Genomic DNA, 20201 nt, shown 5'->3' on the forward strand with positions numbered 1-20201 from the left:
TAAACATTCAACAAAATTACTGTCCAGCTTCCAGGAAGGATACGGCGGTTGTTTTTGTCGTCCTTTCTGAGGAAGACCTTTCAGTCTGCAACCAATCATATTGCTAATCGTTGCTTCGTTTGCAGTTTTGTGATTGAGAGCTGATACTGAACTGAACGGTTCATCGAACCTTACCATGCTGTTTATTGGCATGTCATGTTTTTCGACCAAACTGAGGATAGTTGTTTCTACAATAGCGGTTTGGATAATGCAATTTTTCGCCATCTCAAAAAAAAAACCATTTCCACACTGTATTTTTGATCAATCAAAAGATATATTTCTTCTCTCATAAAAATGCGCAGGCAGGCCCCGTAGCACCGATCAAACTATTATCGCGTTCAACTTTATACACTTTACGTTCTTGCCAGAGCATCGCCGCGAGGTGGCAAAAAGCCAACTTAGCCAACAGGGGGCACAGGCATGGCAAAACTTCCATTCCTTGCATCGATTGACGTAACAAAGTCTCGAATCGCGCGCCCACCCGCAAGAACCTACGCTATCGCTATCGCGTGTGCCATTGATCGGCAATGTAGTCTAAAATTAGAAGCAAAAATGTCGCACGAAGTTCGCTCAACTTTCCAGCGCCGTTTAGCGCGCCCGCCCAAACCGCGCCAAGGGTTTCATTCACTGGTTTCTTGGTCCCGCCGACTCGCCCTTACCGGCGTGAATGTTTTTCTCAAACTTCACCGACGACGGAGCCGACGTCGCCGCCGCCATCGTCGCGGTGCGTTGGTTGCCGAGTGCCACGGCCATCCGACCAATGCAGGAAGACCGAGTTTTCCCCGCCAAATTGGTTTCTAATGCTGGTATCTGTTTCGAGGGAAATTAATTCATCACTGGGACCCTTAGAAAAGGTGCACCGCTCCTGCGAGTAGCCCAGAAGTTCCACCACGCGTTCGAATTCCCTGTCCGCAAATGAAGCGCAAAGGAAACGCAAAAGGACACGAAAACAAAGCGCTTTCCAACGGCGACCGCCAGACAGGGACACCAGGGCAAGGACGTGAACAACTTCATTCGCTCCCGGTGTAGAAAGGGGGACATCAAATTTATTGTACAAACCCCTTTGCGCTACCGTTTGCTCCGGAGAGCAGTTTGGCCCCAAAATGTGTAGGGACGTGTTCAAATTTTACACCGGCACACAGCGTGTAACACCGTTCGGTGAAGATCGTCCCACTATTGGGTACCTTTCTCAAGACTGCGACCGTGTCACAAGACATTAGCGACTGGTACACATTAAGATGGAGCGGCTGGACTGCTGCTGCTGCTGGAGAGCTGGTTGCTGGTTTCCTATTTTGCGGTCTTGTGGGCAATCAAAGTGACACTAAGTGTATTGTGTAAAAAGCAAATACCCGCTTTGCTCCCGTTGGCGGCACGATATGCTCGCAGAAAAGTAATGTAATTAGAAGCAGAATTACAAGTGGACCCCGGCGGGGGCGTTCGTTTGCGAGAAACGACTTTGTAAGCGAGCTGTTCAAATTGAATAAGCAAGATTCGAATTTGAATCTCAATGCGATTATTTAACTTTACGGTGTACGGCGGCGCTCACCACGTGTACACCGGGCGACGAAACTATCGAGCAAAAGTTGTCTGGCGCTAATTCCTATTCGGTTGTTAGCATACATAGCGTGGCACGGACCGTAGTGAAGCTGCCAGCACCGTGTTATGCACCTTTTAAAAGGGTTTGTAAAGGTTAACATAAGCTACACCAAAAAAACAGTAAAGCAACAAAAGTAGAATTTTGTCAACATAAAATTCATCTGGTCTCAAAACGAGGATGTGCTTTTTGGGAGACATTGAATCCGAATGCGTATATTTTGCGCTCTGGAGTTTTCAAACCATGTAGCATTTGGCGCGATTCAACTTTACACATTTGCACTGAATTTGATAAACTGTTGATAGCAGAGACGTGGCAGAACTTCTCGAACCACTTGTCATTTTCGCAAACTTATTAATTGGAACTGTGAACTTTTGTTTCGCTATTTCCATCTGTACGTTTGTCCAGGGTCCAGGTCCCGCTTACGAGTTACCGAAAACAGCACCCGGGGTCCAAGGATTTAATTGGTTTAACGGTACCGGAAACTGGCACCCCTTACAGGCCAACGTTGCAGTTTTCCGATCGCGGTTTGTGTTATATTTCAAACTAGTTTTAAAGGTACAAAGGTAAACGGAACCGAACATTCCAAGTAGCACAAACTATGGTCCGCCCGGGAGCAGCAGTACGAAAGGGTAGCATCGCACTAATTAATGGTTAATTATTTTTCAGATCGCCGAATATCCCGGATAGATCGGTTGAACGGGACCCACACACTATCGGAACGGTAAAGCGGAGAAAGGAAAAACCGAAGCTGCGAAGTTGGTTTTAGGCCGCTGCTACCACGTTGGTCTTCCGATCACCCATTTAGAGGCTGCTACCCTCGTCAAGCGCCATTGTTCGCCAAAACGACCGATCCTTGTCAGGGTTCGATAATTTATCACCCAACAGCAGTCGGCGGAGAGCACACCGGGACACCGGGAGCCACTTCCGTTCCGGGCGGAAGCAGCTTAAATGGAAACTTTCGCCGACGTCAGCGTGAGATAGGCTTTCGCCTGTTCCTTCACCGCAGGAAGGAATTCGGCTCGCGATACCGCAACAACCTCGATGGAGGGATTATTATTATTTTCTAACTTTCGATCACTCGAAGTACTCACATACACACGTCTATAAGTGTTCCAATCACAAACCTCCGCCAAGATCCTTCCATGCATTCGCTGCCAACGGCCTGTTGGGTGGTGCAGAGGATGTTAACGGTTTTCTTGTGCAACTGAGTATTTGTTCCGGAACTGTGTATTGTGTGTAGCGTGGGAACATAAAAGTCGCAGCTCATGATGCTGACACACGGAAATAGAATTCACAGGGGCGGACCAGGATCTTTCCTAACGCTCACTTGCCCGCCCGCGTATGACATGTCCGAGTATCCGGGAGAAAAATCTCAACAATTGCGTTCGAATATCCTCTCCGAGTGACAGACGGGTGCGCTGGTGCGAGGAGTAGTGTCACAGTTTCCCAACACTCTTGCCAGCCACGTCTGGGGTGTGAAAGGCTTGCCACCTTCGGGAATAGCACAGTAACCAGCGGCAACCGCCACACCGTTTGCCACAGGATCTTGGGAATTCTTTCGAAACAAAAGTTTGCCCGTTCGTTAGGCGATGAGCAAAACGACGAGCAAAATGGTACAAAGCGATAACTAACTTTTCATGGTATCATAAAATCAGTTTCATCGTGTTTTATGGAACGGAAATTTCGTTCGAACAAACGATTGCGCTATCAACGAGTTTGAATTCCGAAACCCAAGCTATCGTATGGCCCGTGTATGCTTCTCCAAAAAACACCATGCCGAAGTAATGCTCCCAAGAAGGAAATTGTTTAACAACTACGGAAATAATTACTGACATTTGATTTTAAAGCGGCCCTTCATAGAGAGATTGAGGAATCAAGAGATAACCTAAGAAACGATAAGGTAATTAAACGAATTACCGAAATACTCGAATATTGATCGACTTAGTAGTGGAGTGATATACATTTCGTCACATGAACCTACCAAGCCTGTGATTGAATTATTTAACCAAACTGAGGATTGGCATTGACAAGAGTGAATTCCGAAAATCCACCCGAACAGGGTCACGGATTCGGTGGCACGAAACCGCGCACAGCAGCAACCAGGACGACTTCAAACGAATATATTGACGACCAGACCGTGGGGGTTCAGAGAAAAATTTGGTTGACATCAGCAAACCGGTAGCCGTTCCGTTCGCTCCGCATCGGGACTTGAGAGTCGCAAAACATTCCATACTTTGCACGCGTCGAGGCCAACCGACAGACACACCACGGATCCGGGAACAATTTTAATTAATTAAGTTGGGTGCCCGTCGAGTGCACGCTCGGTGCTCATCTCGGTCGCGCCCGGGGCGCTCTAGGTGATGTCTAGTTTGAAAATAGTTCCCAAATTTTCGGTGGCTGCACATTCCGGATACCGGTGGTTGCAGCAGCAGCGCGAGCATATGCATATGTGACGACCCCTTGCAGCGGCACCCGGTATTTGCAACCTGTGCTGTGTGCATCCTGTGCAGCATCCGACCGGAATGTTCGTTCGTGGCGGAAGCTGTGGAGCTAAAATTCGGAAAAAATCTCTACACGGTCCGAGCACCTTTCACGTGGCAGAAGTCAAAAAATCTAATCCTTCAGGGGATCCTGCCACCACGAACGGTTAGGTCACGGACGGAACGATCAACGGAAACGAATCACGCACACACACATGCTCATGGGGGGCACGGATGGATGCGAAATGACTTTACCTAGTTTTCGTGCAAGGGTCCAATTGGTACCCAGCAGACGGACAGCGTCATTCGGTCTCCAAAGTTTGTGGATATCTGAAAGAAAAGATATCGGAATCAGATACCGAAGGAACCGGCTCGGCTTCCGGCGTGGTTTCTGTGTGTGCGAGAGTGTATGTGTGTACACAAAAGTGAGGATGAAACATCGAAAGGATAGTGATACATACACCTACACACGACCTCAGACCAGGGCAACGTAACAGTAATGACATCGAGTTTTGTGCGCTGGCAAGGAATTAGTTCGGGCAAGCAATGATGAGGGATGAATGACACACAATTTCCACTGGAACACCGGCCGACCGACCGACCGATCGTACCTGGTGTCCCTACACAGTAAGGACACCCCACATGCAGCATACGACAGATAATTGTGAGCAGCATCGTATTCAATTGCTACATTCGAAGCCGCAAAGCCGACACAAGATGCAGATGCCGTATACGAGGGGTCTAAGAAACATCGTACGGATTCAATTTGTCGGTCCATAGATGCATCGGGGATTACTTCGCTTGTAACTGAATTCTGGGCAACAAACAATATTGTTACGGCGTGCGGATACGGGATACGTTCCGGAGGATAAGGTTCCACATCAAAAGGACGGTTAAACTAGTGCCATCAAGTAGCGGGCGTAGCGATTCGCAAGGATCCATCACTGGCTTAGCGTAATGTGGAGCGGCGCAAAATGGAACGGGGGCTCAGAACACAAGGAAGGAAGAGTTCCTTCTTAACCGGCAACCGTCCTGCCGGACGGCACAGGATCGATCGATAGACCATCGCTTACTGCTGGTGCTGCTCCGTCTCCGTCCCACATGTATTTCGACTAACGAGGTCATTGGTCACGGAATCAGGCGCAGTGTTTACGTCTTTCGACGTTAGCCCCGGGAGAGGAAAAACCGCATAAATTAAACCGGTACAGAATTTACGGGCACGACACACGCGCCACACCGGAACGGGGTCGGTGCTGGTCGCTCACCCGAAAATGGGAACAATTGATTTTCTGTTTCCCGCATAGCTTTCGGTACATAGGAATTGGAGCAACTAGTAGTGATAGCTACCGGCCAAGCGAGGGGTAATTTGTGGGAATTTGGTCGCCCCCCGTAGTTCAACCGTCTACGGCGCGCCGATTAATGGGTTCCAGTGCGATCGAGACGTGTCAGTTCCAACGCAGTGAATAAACCTCAGCACAATAACCCTAGACCGATGATAGAAAAGGCCGGAGGCTCCTGGTATTGCTATCATTTCTGATGTTGTCGAAGAGCAAACATGGAGATGCACGTGATTCATAATTTCGCCCACTTGGAGTGCGAGCTGGCCACTGGTGTGGTGTTGGGGAGCTGGTCTTTTAAAACCTTCGTGAACTCAAATTACGGAAATGTCACGCAAAAGGTTCCCAATATTTACCGGAACCCGAACTGGATCGAGCCACGTGTAGCGCCGGTCCACCTTCTCACACGGTCGGTCCCTGACGTTTGCACAGCACTCGAGCGGCCGGACGAAGGTGGAGGGCGTTCGCCGCAAGTCTCCCACAACTAAGTCACCCACTTTGGATGCAACTCTCTTGTGAAATGCGCCTGCAGTGGGTGGGCCTTCGCCCGGATCCTACTGTCGCACTATCAGCGGAGCAATAAACCGAGTGCCATGAATCATCGAGCCACGAGGCAACGGTCGGCCACCTAACAGTGTGTGCGCGCGCCTCCCGACAAGTGCACGGGGACTTTCTTCGAATTATTTATTATTTTAATCCCATCAGCGCGTCGGGGGATCGGTTCAGTAATCCAATTAAAAATTCACAGCGATAACACGACCACGGCAGTCCCGGGTGACAACAGTAGCGGCGCAACAGCGGTATGCAGCCCGACGAAGGGCTGCCTCGTCAAGCCGGGCGGTGCAAATAAAAACGAAGGTATGAGAGCCGTCCTCGCACACCAGCGGCCACAACGCACAAACGTGTCAATTGATTGCACACAACCATCAATGGCGAACGCGGACACGAGCGCCATCGGTCCCCTCATCTCGCGGGCGCGAGGGTGCAGAGGGTCAAGAGTGGCCACGAGGCACGACGACGACCGGCGACCGACGACGATGACAGCGGCAACGACCACAACCGAAAGCCATCCCCAACATGGCCCCAACGACGTCCCGGGTCCCCGTCCCGGACAGCACGAGTTGAAAATGATAATTTTCCAACGCGCTCCCCGTCTTGATGAATATGTAGAGAGCCGCCACCCGCTCGGAGCCCCGCTATCGCCCTTCGAAGCGCTCTCCGCACGTGCCCTGTCAGCGCTGGTGACGAATTGATCCGTGACGCGGACCAGGACACTCTTGACGTTTACACGACGCGACGCACCAAGACTTCGCGTCAGGCGACGAGCCAGCCGGCCAGCCAGCTGGTTGGCCGGTGGGAGAGGACTAAGGAGCCAGACTGCACCTGAATTGTTTGAGGGCTAACCAAAAAGGTCCACTGTCTGAGAGGCTTTATCGTTTTCGGGGGAACTCTGACACTGCACTCGATTGGGTTTGTGGCCCGGTTCCGGATTTCCAGGTCCGGAAGTGGGCGACGTCGTGACTGACTTAAAAGCTTCGCATTCGATGCCAAAAATCAGTTCTAATTCTAGCGCCCAATCACTTTCGATCGACCGTGATAGGACCAAAACGGGTTGCTATTTTTAGCTTCGTTCCAAAAATAGCACCCACACTGGAAGGTACACTTTGTAGCATCAAAATGTGCCATTTGTGGCATTCGAGAGACCACGTCCTCTTGTCCTCGCTGGAAGCGACGAGGATAATGAAATGTTTGTTTTGTAAATCTATTAGCTTATTTTTTAACAAACCCATGTATTTTTCGGTCAGCTCCGGGCCAGGCCGGGTCCTGTCTGTGTCCTGACGCCGATCGTGGCGGCAGACACGCGTTTGCGGGCCCCATATTTGGCGCCGGACTGCACCTGCACCAAACAGCGACTGGCTGGGGAAATGTTTGGTGCCCCGGTGAACTAATCAATAACCGTGCCTCCTCTCGAACCGCAAGGCACCCCGGCCGGGTTGCGCTCACACCGGTGTGCTCCGCGAGTTCAGCGTAATTAGAGCTTATTTGTAGCCAGTTCGTGCCGTTCGTGGCATCGCTAATGTTGACAGTGCGACAGGCACCATATGAAGAAGTGAACCCTACCGGCTGGCTGGCTGAATTTTCTCTAGCGCCGACCGAGAGCGCACTGTACGAGCCCAAGCAAGCGAACCCCGGTATCGATTCGCTACACTTATAATATTAAAAGAACAATTAATATATTTAAAAAAATGCCACCTTATTGCACCCTCAAAGCGGACCACGAACAGGACCGCGACCTTCTCGCGACGACCCTCGTGCGTTTGCCTGTGATAGATAATTGCCACGGCGCGCAGGGCAGCGCAAATGTTTATCCGTCGAAACTTATTTTCGTTATCAACCCAACCCAACCCGTCCCCGCGTGCAGGAAGTGCATTCAAACGGTCCCACGGAACCGCACGCTCGTCCTCAAATTAGCTCACCGCCGTTGATGGAAACAGCACACAGCGCTGATGGCGATGCGGCCAACGGCGATGATGATGGAGCAACTGCAGCAACCCCTGGCCAGCGGTGCGCATCTTCCAGCCGGTGTCTGCCTGCCACGAACCTTTCTCGACGGTCGATCAATTATAGAGCTACCTCCTGCCGACCGGATGCCAACGCTTGCTGTTTCCATTGGCCAAGTTTACCCTCCAAACATTTCCCAGCGCGTTTGGCGCATTTTGTGGGTGAAGAATTGAACAAAGTTTTGAGTTGTGTGTGCCCGTCTTTGGGGTGTGAAAATGAGTTGTGGGTCGGGTGCTCTGTGGCTCTGGTCTAGACTCTGGCATGGTAAAATCTCTTTGAAAGATAAATCCAGGTTGTGGGTCGATCCGAAAATAAAGATGCCTTTTTTCACCAACTCAACACCAATTTAGTAGTGCGCCGATTAATTGTGAATTGATGAACGTACGAGTCTACCATATGTCGAGTCTACCACTACAAGCTGGTTGAAGTTAGTCTCAACGGAGCATTTTTGCATTGCCAAAGGGAAGTTCCCACAACCCGAAGTGAATTTACTGGGAATGTTCGCCACCGACGAAGACCACACTACTTTTGTCGCTACCCAATGGATTCAAATTTTGTTCTGCTACCGAAAAGATGAGCGTTCGAGAGATGGAGGCTGGCTGTGTTTGAATCACTTGCTCGATATTTTGGGCCCTCAGACTCCCGGTGACCACACGCGGTTCCCCAGAGGGAGAGAGAGAGAGAGACGTGACCGGGATGGACCACGGTGCCGCCACCGAAAGCGGCGAAACAATCGCATAAAGTTGAGGAAAATTATAAATAAACATCACACCCGCTGCACAGCCAAGTGCGCGTAGTCGCTCCCACTCGATCTCCTCGCTTTTTCGTTGTGTGTTTGTGTGTGTTGCTCACTGTCTCTCTGTCTCTCTCTCTCTCTCTCCCGCCCATGATGTGCGTGTCCCGGTGACAGTGCATGCGGCGAACGATTGCGCGCCGGGCCGGCTCGGGCACACAGCATGGCGATCAACGCCATTTCCGGTGAAAACGGAAAAATCGCCGAAAGCCGACACGATTTGACCGCCGACGCCGCCGACGAGACACTTCGAACGACGCAGAGAGTAAACAAAACAAATGCCGGCTGGCCGCTCGGGGGCACAATCTTCGAGCCAACGGCGGAATGAATGTTGATTCGCGCGAACGAGTGGGGCGCTCGCCGTGGTTCGGGGGGTTTTCCCTTTTGTTGCTCAGCACCGTGGCCACACCACTTGGCTTTTCCGTTTGAAAGCCACCGCTCAGCTCGGTTCACTTCTTCTTCTGGTTATTCGTTTTGGGGGACCAGCCGTTTGCTGCCATTGCCGACTACCGCCAGAGTGTCTTGAGGGCAGCCCGAACACGCACTGCATCGGAACTGCATCTCTTCACTGCACCCCGGACCGGTTTTCTCACTTGTGCCGCAATTAACCCAGAGACCAGTCGGGAAGAAGGTCAATACGAACCAGCACATACGCGATCGCACAGCTTGTATCTATTGTTCTTCCTTGCGACCGACCGGAACACAACGGGCCACCGAAACCGATCCGTCACTGAGTAAGCGACAACGCGACCCCAAGGCGAGCACTCTTCCTCTGCTGCACTTTATCTTGCATATCGTCTACCTCACAGCCCGATCGGTGCGATCTCGGTTTCTTTTAAAAGATAATACGGATAATATTTAATTAACGCCGTCGGAAATATGCGCAAATAAGAGGCCAAGGACGAAACACCGTGAATGTGCAAACCGTTCTATTTTCCAACCGGAAACGGGAAAACACGTCCGATTACTTTAACCGAAAACGCGTAAAATTCGACGGGAAATTTCTATCTCTCACACGCGCACGCACACGTCCGGCATTTTTGTTTGAAATAACTCGTTCGGAAAATACTTTCTGACCAACCTGACTCTGTTTTTTGCGTTTGGCGTTCCCGGCCTCTGTTTTTCTCGTGCCTCTCACGTTTCGGTTCCCGAACCCAACCCGAAGTGCCGATGAAACTTTAGCGAATGGCTTTACGTTCGCGAATCCGTTGGCGTTCATCCGTTAATGCGAAACGGGGTGAGTGAAACGGTTCACCGGGTGCGTTGGGTGGTGAGTGAACTCACGCACGTGAAAGTGACGCTGAAGCTTTTCTCACCATCCGTTGGGTGACCTGGAAAATGGAGCACCAGAAACAATGTGCTGTGTTTGGAGAGACAGTTTTGTTTAGAGGATTTGGGCAGAAAATGTAATTGACCGCTAACTTTTGGTCGGCAACAAAATTGGGAACACATTTTCGGCAGATCCGGAGCGAAGATTACCGTTCCATTTCCGGTCAGTTTTTATTAAACTTTTCCAACCCAAATAAGTACAAGGCGACTCCATCGAGCTCGACGTGTGGAAAAATCGGATGAGTAGTCTGATATGTCTACGTTTATTTAACTCTAAATAATAGGGTTTGTCATCTAAACGTGAAGTGTCGATGAACTAAAGCACCAATCTGTTTAGAAAGCAAAAACAAATGCTTTTTAAATTGGACGATTCCATCGTTATGGTCTGCATAGGGAGAGTGGAAATAGTATTGTCGTTACACTTTGAAGAAACGGGAAGCCAAGAAGGGGTCTTCAAACCATAGAGCGAGCGGAGGTTGAAGTCCGTTTCAGCTCGTACACATCAAACTGGCACAAATGCAAATAACTGCTTAAGCTAACAAAACCGGCAAATCAGTATCCAGTTACACGCTGGAAGGTAACGGTGAGCGTGGCGCGATAAAGCACTACGCATTTCAGACACCAAAGTTATAAACAATGGGTTGACAAATCAGTTTTGTTTTCGCTGAACCGACTGCAACGTGAGCTGCACCGCGGGGTGGTCCATGGGTGCATTTGGTTTGTTTTACAGTTGAAATAACCGATGATGACCGAAACCACTGCCATTGCATCATGTACGCACACGAAAAAGGTCAGTTATCGGAAGGATTGCCAATGTAGAGTCACATGAAAGAAAAACGATACCGGACCCATTTAAACACAGCCACGCCCTTTGATGAAAACAATGCAAAAAACAGAAATAGAGTTACATAACATGAGAGATTATAATAAACTATTACAAAAATTATACAATAAATTTTGCAAAGCAAATGAAAACATATAGCTCGTCAATAACACAGATGGATCTTCTAGTTACAGAACATTAATGGTTATTGTGCAAGCACGATTCAGTTACTCGGTGTGTAGACATCGAAAGGAGTTTTATCTTCGTTTTCTCTGATAAGTCAAAACATCTGAAAGCATGATGAAGGCATGCGCGTTCTTGCACTACTTACCGGCTTTTCGACGGGAGCGCCACAGGACGGGCGGTACCGTTTCACCCGGGGAGGCCAGTGTGACAGTCTTTGAAAAGATTCCTTCGAGAGAGGGAGAGAGAAAGAAAAAAACAGAGTTACACAACATTATTAGGCAAAAGATATTGCAGCACGTTCCAGCCACACGTGGGAAAAATGGCTAAACCAGTGATTAATGGGCGGCAAGTGGCTCAGGTGTGGTAGTTCCGAAACCAAATCAGGTAGCGTTGAGCGTCGTGTCAATTAGAAACTAGCGGAATGTGTCACGATCCACTACCGTGTGGCTCAGGGTCACGCATCAGTCGCGGGATCGCACGAGGCGCCGCGCGATCATTTTGCAAATTATTTCACCAACACTGGAGCAGCGGCGGAACCAATCGTTAAACCAGTTTCAGATGCCGGCCAGACCCTCCCGGGTCCGCGGGGAGGTGCTCTCTCCAACGCCCAGCTCACGTACGATCTGACCACACGCGGATGATTGATCTCAAAGCATCGACATGTTGAAAGTCGATTAATCGACGAAGCGCCACCCTTAGCTAATTGAGCGGCTACCCGGCGGCGGAGCATAGTGCTGGGCTGGGTTTATTTTTTGCTCCACAGATTTTATTGATTTGTTGACGGAATGCACGATGCATGCACTGGGGCCACGGTGCATTTCATTGACACTTGTTTTGACGCGCCGTTTACAGCGCTCATTCATTTTCCCGGTATATGGCGTAAACGTTTTGAACCTATAAAACACTTACTATCTCCACCGACAGCTATTAACACTGCCACCAACATCAAAAGGGGAGCGAATGGAGTTAAAAATGAGTCCTCGTGTGCAACGACAAAACTGCACAGGGTTTCAGCCAGCGAAAGTGCACTTCATGCCACGTGAAGTTCGAAGTGCACCAATATAAATGGGGCTCCCGGTTTTAAGTAAGGCACAAGAATTGAATTCATATCCCCATTCAATGGCACCAAATACCAAACCACTGATAGTAGCGCTGCATAAGCCAGTTTTGTTGCACACAAATTAAATTCCTTCTGGTGCAAAAATTTGTTGAAAAATGTTGCCATGCGACAACCTAAATAGAAAAAAAATTCGAGGCCATGGAATTAATTCCCGTTACAGTAAGGCAATAACCGGCCGTACCTAAGTCGGTCTGAGCTGCAAGAAATGAGTTAAAAATAAAAACGCCTTCGAACTTTACATATGGTACCTTAATCTTCTTATAAAGGCGATTGTGGTCGTTACGAGCGAAAACGGCTCGGCGCACTGGTACGTTCGTGAAATCGTTTCGAAACTGCAATAATAAAAAATATATTTTTAAAGGCGTTCAACAGGCGTACACTGCCGATGTTATGCTTCGTTCGCTGCCGGTATCGCGGTATCGGTGTTCGATTGCGTAACATCACATTTGGGACATCGGATTGCGCACGAAGCAACGTGAAGTGGGCCCCCAAAAACATGAATGGACAATGTGAAAGGATCGACGCATGTAAAATGTGCAAAACCACGACCAACAAAAAAGTTACAAATGAAGACAAAGCATTATAGTACTTAGCTATGGATAGCTTTCCCTCGAACTTGATTCCTCGAACTTGCAATTAAAGCACTATTGAATTGAACGAAAAATGTATCACAATTGGTTGCATCAATTGTTTGGAGCTGAATCAAATTATGACTGCCAAAAAATCGATCTTTATGCGAAATTGGACGGCAATCAGCGTGCGAATTAATATTCAGTTAAGGCGCTTCGGCAAAGGCGCAACGCACAACATTACGCTTTTATGCTGCCGTTAAGACGTCCCGGGGCGTGAATGCCTGTCGACAGGCGGCGGAATATGGCCAGCGGGCTGTGAAACGGCCTAAAAGGATGAAAATTAAAACCGAAACCCGATTCAATATCGGAAAGCGAATGGCAATAAACCAACGATTGAAGCGGTGACCTGAATAACAAAGCATCGCCGACGATCACCGCCGTCTGTCGATCACACTACCCGGCCACCCTTTCGGCGAGCATACGCCCGCCCGCGTGCCCGCACCCAACAGGCTTCAGTTTCTCCTTGACCATCTCCGCCCAGCGCCGCGAAACGATCGGCGTAAGATCGGCGATTCGACAAATTGATTCCAATCGATCGCGCAGTTCTGTCCGCTTGACGCAAAACGAATAATTTAGAAACACGCAACGGCGATAAAGAGCCGCCGGGTCCGCCATAACGTCAAACAATCGAGAGGGCCCTTACCGTTGATTTCTATCCTAACGTTTGTGGCCGGGCGCTGTTTTGATGTGTTTACTTTAATCCATCTTAACTATGACTTGAATGTGCTTCAATCACATATCAAAGGGGAATTTCAAGATACGATCTCGCGCGCTCCTTGCCGCCGGGACACGAACGCTCGTAGTCAATTGCTGTTGCTGTCCCCCCTCAAGAGGAGAGTAATTTTGCAAACCAAAACAAATGTAGATTGGCGCATAACTTACATGGCACTTTGGGTGCGAAGAAGCAAAACAACCGAGCCACAGTCACGACGATAGAAAGGACGACAAATTCACGGATTCCACCGCCGCCAGAAGAACCTCCCGATCGCACTACTTTTAGACCGATAAAACCGCATCGATTGGGGCACGCACGGAAGGAGATTTTCACTTTCTTGGCTATCTAACGGTAACGCACCGGCCGCCGCTCGTCAGCCCACCCCCGGGTGTATCAAATCCGCCAGCCCGTTGGTGGTGAAATCTGTTTCCCGCTAGGTTTTTTTTAGATCCTACGCGACGTGGTCCCGAGAAAGATTATGTTGAAACGGTGCTTCGCGTTGTTCGCCGCTCGCCGCCGTTGGTAACACCATTATCCAATGCGCAGCGGGTTTTCGGACGCTCTCGTGTTTGTTTACTGGATCGTGGCGGATCTCCAGGCCTGGGTGCTGCTCCGGACGAACATTATGACCGCTGCCGCGGGAACGAAAACCGGGCTACTTTCGACTTTTCCCGTGCGAACGAGGAGACACTTTTACTTCGCTCCCGCACGAAAGGACACTTTGCATCGCAGCAGCCGACGATCGACGGCTTGATTCACAATGGGACACACAACGGCGTACGTGTTTACCCTCGGGGCTCTAATCGTTGCCACCACGCAGAACGCACAAATCGCACACAAAGCGCACGGGCACAATCCCGCGATCGCTGACCGATACAGTTCCGAACACTCTCCGCGGCCGGGAACACCATCAACAACAAGTATGCGCCATCATCGCGCAGCTCACAAACACAGGTGACGGAAGAAGAACGGGAACACAACGAACCCTTTCGCAGCACCAGAAGAACTGTCACTGCGCGAGCCGTTCTCTCACGCACACCAGCGCACGGCTGGACCCAGGAAAGTGTCAAAAAGTCGGTTCGTGGAGCGGTTTGTTGTTTTGGGGCTTGCTTGGATCAACTTCACCGCTCGCCGTTGCGGTGCAGATTACATACCCCCCCACCATCAACCCAACAAACACACAGATACACATACGTGCACAATGGCAACAACACAGCGGCAAACTGGCGTTCAGCTCATCACACTCGCGGCGCTAACGGGTTGTGTGGCGCAGGCGCCGGAGCCGCTTCCTGGGCAGCGCTGACCTACTCACACGAGTGCTAAGCCAAATAAACCGCGCACACAACCACACGCAGTGGCCGCAGAGTCGTAAGTATGCGTGCCGGACACATTGTGCATTGCATTGTTTTGTCTTCTTCTGTTTTCTTTTCAGTCGCACATCGCGAAAAGCAAACCTAGACGGGGCTGGCTGAAGGGGTGGCCGCCACCCGGTAGTCGCAATGTTTTTATTTGGCGAACAGAATTGCCGTCCAACTAGAAATGGACTCTTCCGAAGGTTACGTCAGAATGACAAAACGAATCATGCGCCGGTTGCGTCAACCGGAATGTTCCCGGTTCCCGGTGCCCGGTGGAACCGGATACAAGCGGCGATTGCTTTGGAGACCGAAAAACCTGCGCTTATCTACACCATCGACCGCAGAAGTGTGGCCAGAAAACGCACACTTCCGAAACAGCGTACGCCCGGTGGGGGCGATAAGGAATCGATTCCGATCACAAACGAGCTCGTCGCTTGTCGTCGCGGGACCGAAAACCGTTCAGCAGGTAGGTTATCGATTGATAAGGCACTAACAACATGCGGTAGGGCGCGCTGTTCCCGAAATGACCGCGTTTAAATATTTCGCGGTACCGACGATCACATTTCGGATATGCCAATTGCGTTGGCCAATTTTTGTTACTACCTTTAGTGGAATCCAAAAAGTGCTAGCGCGACCCTACGAAGAGTCTAACCGTTTTTTTTCCACGCACTGCGAAGCGCTTCAGACGGATCGTTCATGCGTTTGCATAAAGATGTCAGCACGGGCAGCAGCGTGGCGCTTTTTGCTTCGAAAAGCGTGACGCGTGGCTTTCTAATCGCTTTTTAGCGGTGCGATTTCGCAAGCTTTCGCTTGACTTGATTCCCCGAAGTTTGGCACGCGCGATGATCATAATTTGACTTTTTGCATCCTTATGCTGTCCTGAAAAGGCCATGCTGGCCCGGCATGTATAAATCATTCTTCAAGAGCAACACCAACTTCCAAGAAAACACTACAAATTTCTACTTTTTCTGGCGCTCTCTTTGGCTCCAATAATTTCTTAGAACAGTGTTGCGGTCGGAGGACAAGCTTACACCAGCGGTAGTAAATTTATTCTAGTGGTTGTCTTTTCAACAACAATGGATGTAAAGCTCGCTGCGTGTCTTTTCGAAACCGCTCGCCGGACTTTCGATACAGACAGAAAATGGGGGCAGCCGCGGGATAAAGGATGAAGCAACGAATGCGCGCGGCTAGCGTGCGAAAGACAATTAAAAGGACATCAGAGGCAGATTCCCGGGTGTGAGAGATAGGAAATGGAATGGAACCGTACCCACCTCACACAGTGGTGGCCTTGAAATTAAAGGGCGCCCCGTCTCTCTGGTGAGATAGGAAAGCTAAATGAATTGGAAACCCAGCCAGCAGTCTGCAGACACCGCAAAAAGATACGGACAATCCAAAGTCCGGCGGATTTCATTAGCTAACGCGCCGTGCGGCGTCGCACCCACCGCGAGTGCTGTTGGCACTTCCGGGATCCGGTTTTTTTTTTCCTCGCGAGCAGCTTTCGACGTTGATTAAAATGTTAGTTGTATGCGTTGGCCCAGAAACAATGTTGTTTGTACTGTATAAATCATATGTTTGGGCCAACAGTTTTATTTTCTAACTCACGCGGCAACCTTTGGTGTTCGGAATTTCCCATCGGGTGTTTTTAGCGGCCTGGTACGAACTGTTTAAAGCCACCGGGACAGACTTTTTATTGCATGTCTTGTTCTGGGTGTACGGTGGCCAGGCCAGCATAGTACTGCGCTTGATCGCACTCATTTGAATACTGATAGCTTACACCTTTCGCCTTCACAAAGTCGTCTGGATGCCGTGCGGCAACAATGCTTGCTGACCACCGTGGGTTGGGAAGGTTGGTCAGCTGGAAAACGTGAGTGCACTCCTGAAGAGTCTATCGCTTCCGGTCAGATTACACACCCTGACGCGACTCGGTATCCATTTTGTGTGCTCTGCTCCTGCCTCTCTCACTCGCTATCGCCTTCTTTCCGATGGTGTTGGACATGAAATTTGAAACCCAAACCTTGATCCCGGGGCAATCTATTTCGCCTTTTTTTGTCCTCAACTCATCTTTGTCCGTTCCTCGCTAAATCCGATTTGACGCAGGTTGCAGCGCAGGATACGTGCTGTAAACGGTATGTTTTATGTTTCGATTTGCACCCAGGACGACAGTGCAACGAAAACGGATGTGCGCCTTCGCTGGGTGAGATTTGATCTCTTTGGTTTAGTGGCATATGGTTCGGCCTTTGACATGAAGAGGTGTGAAGTAGTAGTTTTATGTGTTGCTCATGTTTTGCAACTTGGAAGCATTTCTTATTCGTCAAAGTTTATTGATATTGGGAGGTTTTCAAAAATATTAAGGAATGGGAGTAAACCAAATTTAAAGTTTTTCAGCGGCTTGGAATATTCCCACTTTCTCAAAATGCAAAAATGATAAGCGTCAAAACACCGTTAAAATAGAAAAACCCAACAAATGATTTTATTTTAAATTAAAAGCATAAAATAAAAATCATTTAACAGCTGCAAACAACTTCATTCAATGTTAAGGATCGCTTGCTCCTTCAGCCATCGCAACCGTTGCTCATTCCTTCAAGCGTCAGTCTAACCGCAATTCCTTGCACCCACGTGCCGTTTCCATTTGACATTGGAGCGCGATGTGGTTTGTTGCAAAATAAAGCCATTTAGATACGACGCCAGCGGACCAGGTTGATTGCTTCTATCGTCTATTGCAATGCCACCTGAAACAATGGTTAGCATGGGACCGACATCCTTCCCGGAGGACGTATTTTGTCGAAGAAGATTCTCAGGACGTGGTACGCAAACGGATCAACCGGGTGGCGGAAGGACACAGTTCACCTCCGCCGAAGGACATTATAGCGACGATGGCTGTTCTGCGGTACGCCGCTCAAAGGAACAATCGCGTCTTTCAAATCATTTGGCAAACGTTTTATTTTACGTTTCTTTTGTATCGAACGGCTAACCACCGCCGCCGTCGTTCATGTTTAATTCAATCGAAGACATCGGAGTGCTGTCAAGGTTACGGCCCTGCGACTGGACGTGCGATGTTTCTAAAACAGTTAATAAACATCGCACCGCCAACCACGGCGGTCGGTGTCGGTGGGCCAATAATGGACGAAGATGATCGTGAAAGTAAAGCTTCGATGGCCGGTCGGTCAGAAAGGAATCACGCTAAATTAAAAAAAAAAAATCTTTTCAACTTACACTCGTAGCTCTTAACACCTAACATCTCTTAACTTTTTTAGAACTCAATTCGCAGCGTACTAAATGTTCCGAAACCATAGGTAGATTTAGATGTTTTTTGTGATACTTTCTCCAGGCAGAGCGAATCAAATTTCCCCTACGATCGAAATTTGAGTTCTTCGATCTCCAAGCAGGTCCGATATAAATATCCAGCAATCAACATTAACATTTCTCCACTTAGCCACTTATTGCTCCACCTGTTACCGGTCCGCTAGACGGACGCAATCGCACGCACCTACCGTGCAATCTCGTGCATGGTTTAAACCGGCGAAGGACTCACGGTGGCGGCGTTTGTTTCAATTCAGTTCTGACAGCCGCTTCGCCTTTGATGGTCTATAAAATGAATTGTGAAGCTCAGAAATAAAACAACAAAAAAATAGTTAAATAAAATTAACTGAAGGCCGCTGGGGCGTTGGCACGTTTCGCACGGCTGATGTTGACAGCCCTGAAATATGAAAAATTAATCCTCGGAAAGAGAATTCGGAGAAAATCGGTTTCACAAAAGGCAGGTTTCGCGAGTTGGGCGCTTCTTTTAAAACCGGTTTTTATTTTTTCTACCATCCATTGTTGCAGTTTGCGATATTTTTATAACGCACTCGGAATTGAATTTAGATATAGTGTGCCATCAGAAACTGTTGTTCCTGGCATAACCCGGTTATCGGCTGGCTGTGGAGTGCGTTTATTGATTTAAGGACATCGGTAGAATCCGGCCCATAATTCAATCTACTCTAGTGAACCTCGACCCGCCTACAAACACCGAGCGGATCCGACCATTGTCCGTACGCTACGAGGCTTGTGTGATTGCATAAAAATAAGTTATGACTCCATAACACCGCCAGGGAGTGGGTCCTGGAAAACTCTACCCACTCGCAGCGTGGTGTACTGGCCGGCCGGTGGATTGTGGAGTGCATTTTACACTCCATTGTTTGGCCCATCGGAGCGAACGGATCCTTCCAGCGAACGCATCAAAAGTATCAATCAACGTCATCATCATCGCCGTCGCCGTGATTGTGTGCGATGCGTCGTCCTTTGGGCTAAAAATAACCGGCAGGGAATCTAATTTTTTCTACATCCTCCTGTTCCGCCTCAACCTACGGTTCGTTATGTTGCAGGCATAACATAAACCCATAGATAACGGTTTAGGCTCTCTCTTGCTCTCTCTCTCTCTCGTTCACCCTTTTCTGCGTAGGGCGGAAGAAAACGCTGTCAACATTGCGCACCGACCGACGTGGCGCGGTAGTGAGAGCTTTTTCCTTCGAACGGGGCAAAACTATATTTCCCTGCGAAGGACGTTACACAAAAATGTGGGCCACGATGTGAAGGATTAATTCCGGTTGCCCAGCCCCTGCCGGGTCCGTGATCCTTGCCATCACTTCCGGTGGCGCAGCGTAGATTATGACGCGCGCAAGAAGTTATGGCGATGGAAGTTCCATGAATATTTGTCCGGTCCGACGCTGGCAGGTCGGTCAACAATCATGACCGGGTGCGCGCTGAAGTGACACAGCGTCCGTAAATGAGCTGCCAAATGGCAGAAAGTGAAATAGAGCGAACGACATTTCGCCCACGGAAGGGCGTCGACGGGTCTGACACGCTCGATGATACGATTTAACCGCTGCGAAATCGGAACTATTGGAGTTAGAGCTTTATGCCCGCTGCTAAAGCAATCAAATCCAGTTGGATCGAGTAGATCATAACTGTGTTCATCGCTCGAATTGACGCCACGTTTTAACATACACTTCGCGCCCATCCATTAATTTGTGTCGTTTTCCGCGCCGTGCGAAACACAATATGTGCGTGTTTTCCGGCGGGAAAGCCGGGAAAACAGCGCGTCTATTAATATCTAAGCGTCGGGCTGGCGAAGATCTTTCGCCTCCTTGCGCCATCGAACATCACCTGAGACCGGCGATGACGCGCCGCGATTCATTAAATTCCGGTTTCGATTACGCGGAGCACTCATCTAATAATGTTCGATCATTTCTCC

At 49.3% G+C, this 20201-nt stretch overlaps 1 long non-coding RNA gene across 1 annotated transcript; it reads right to left on the reverse strand.

Annotated features, from left to right (window-relative positions):
- Positions 1-4415: 4415 nt before the first annotated feature.
- Positions 4416-13876, reverse strand: LOC131211380 (uncharacterized). Its single transcript, XR_009156894.1, has 3 exons — positions 13781-13876; positions 11292-11372; positions 4416-4446 (listed from the first exon to the last, which is right to left on the reverse strand). It is a non-coding gene; the product is annotated as an uncharacterized LOC131211380 (long non-coding RNA).
- Between the last annotated feature and the right edge of the window lie 6325 nt (positions 13877-20201).

The sequence above is a fragment of the Anopheles bellator genome, chromosome 2 (genome assembly GCF_943735745.2).
Source record: "Anopheles bellator chromosome 2, idAnoBellAS_SP24_06.2, whole genome shotgun sequence".
Lineage (NCBI taxonomy): Eukaryota > Metazoa > Arthropoda > Insecta > Diptera > Culicidae > Anopheles > Anopheles bellator.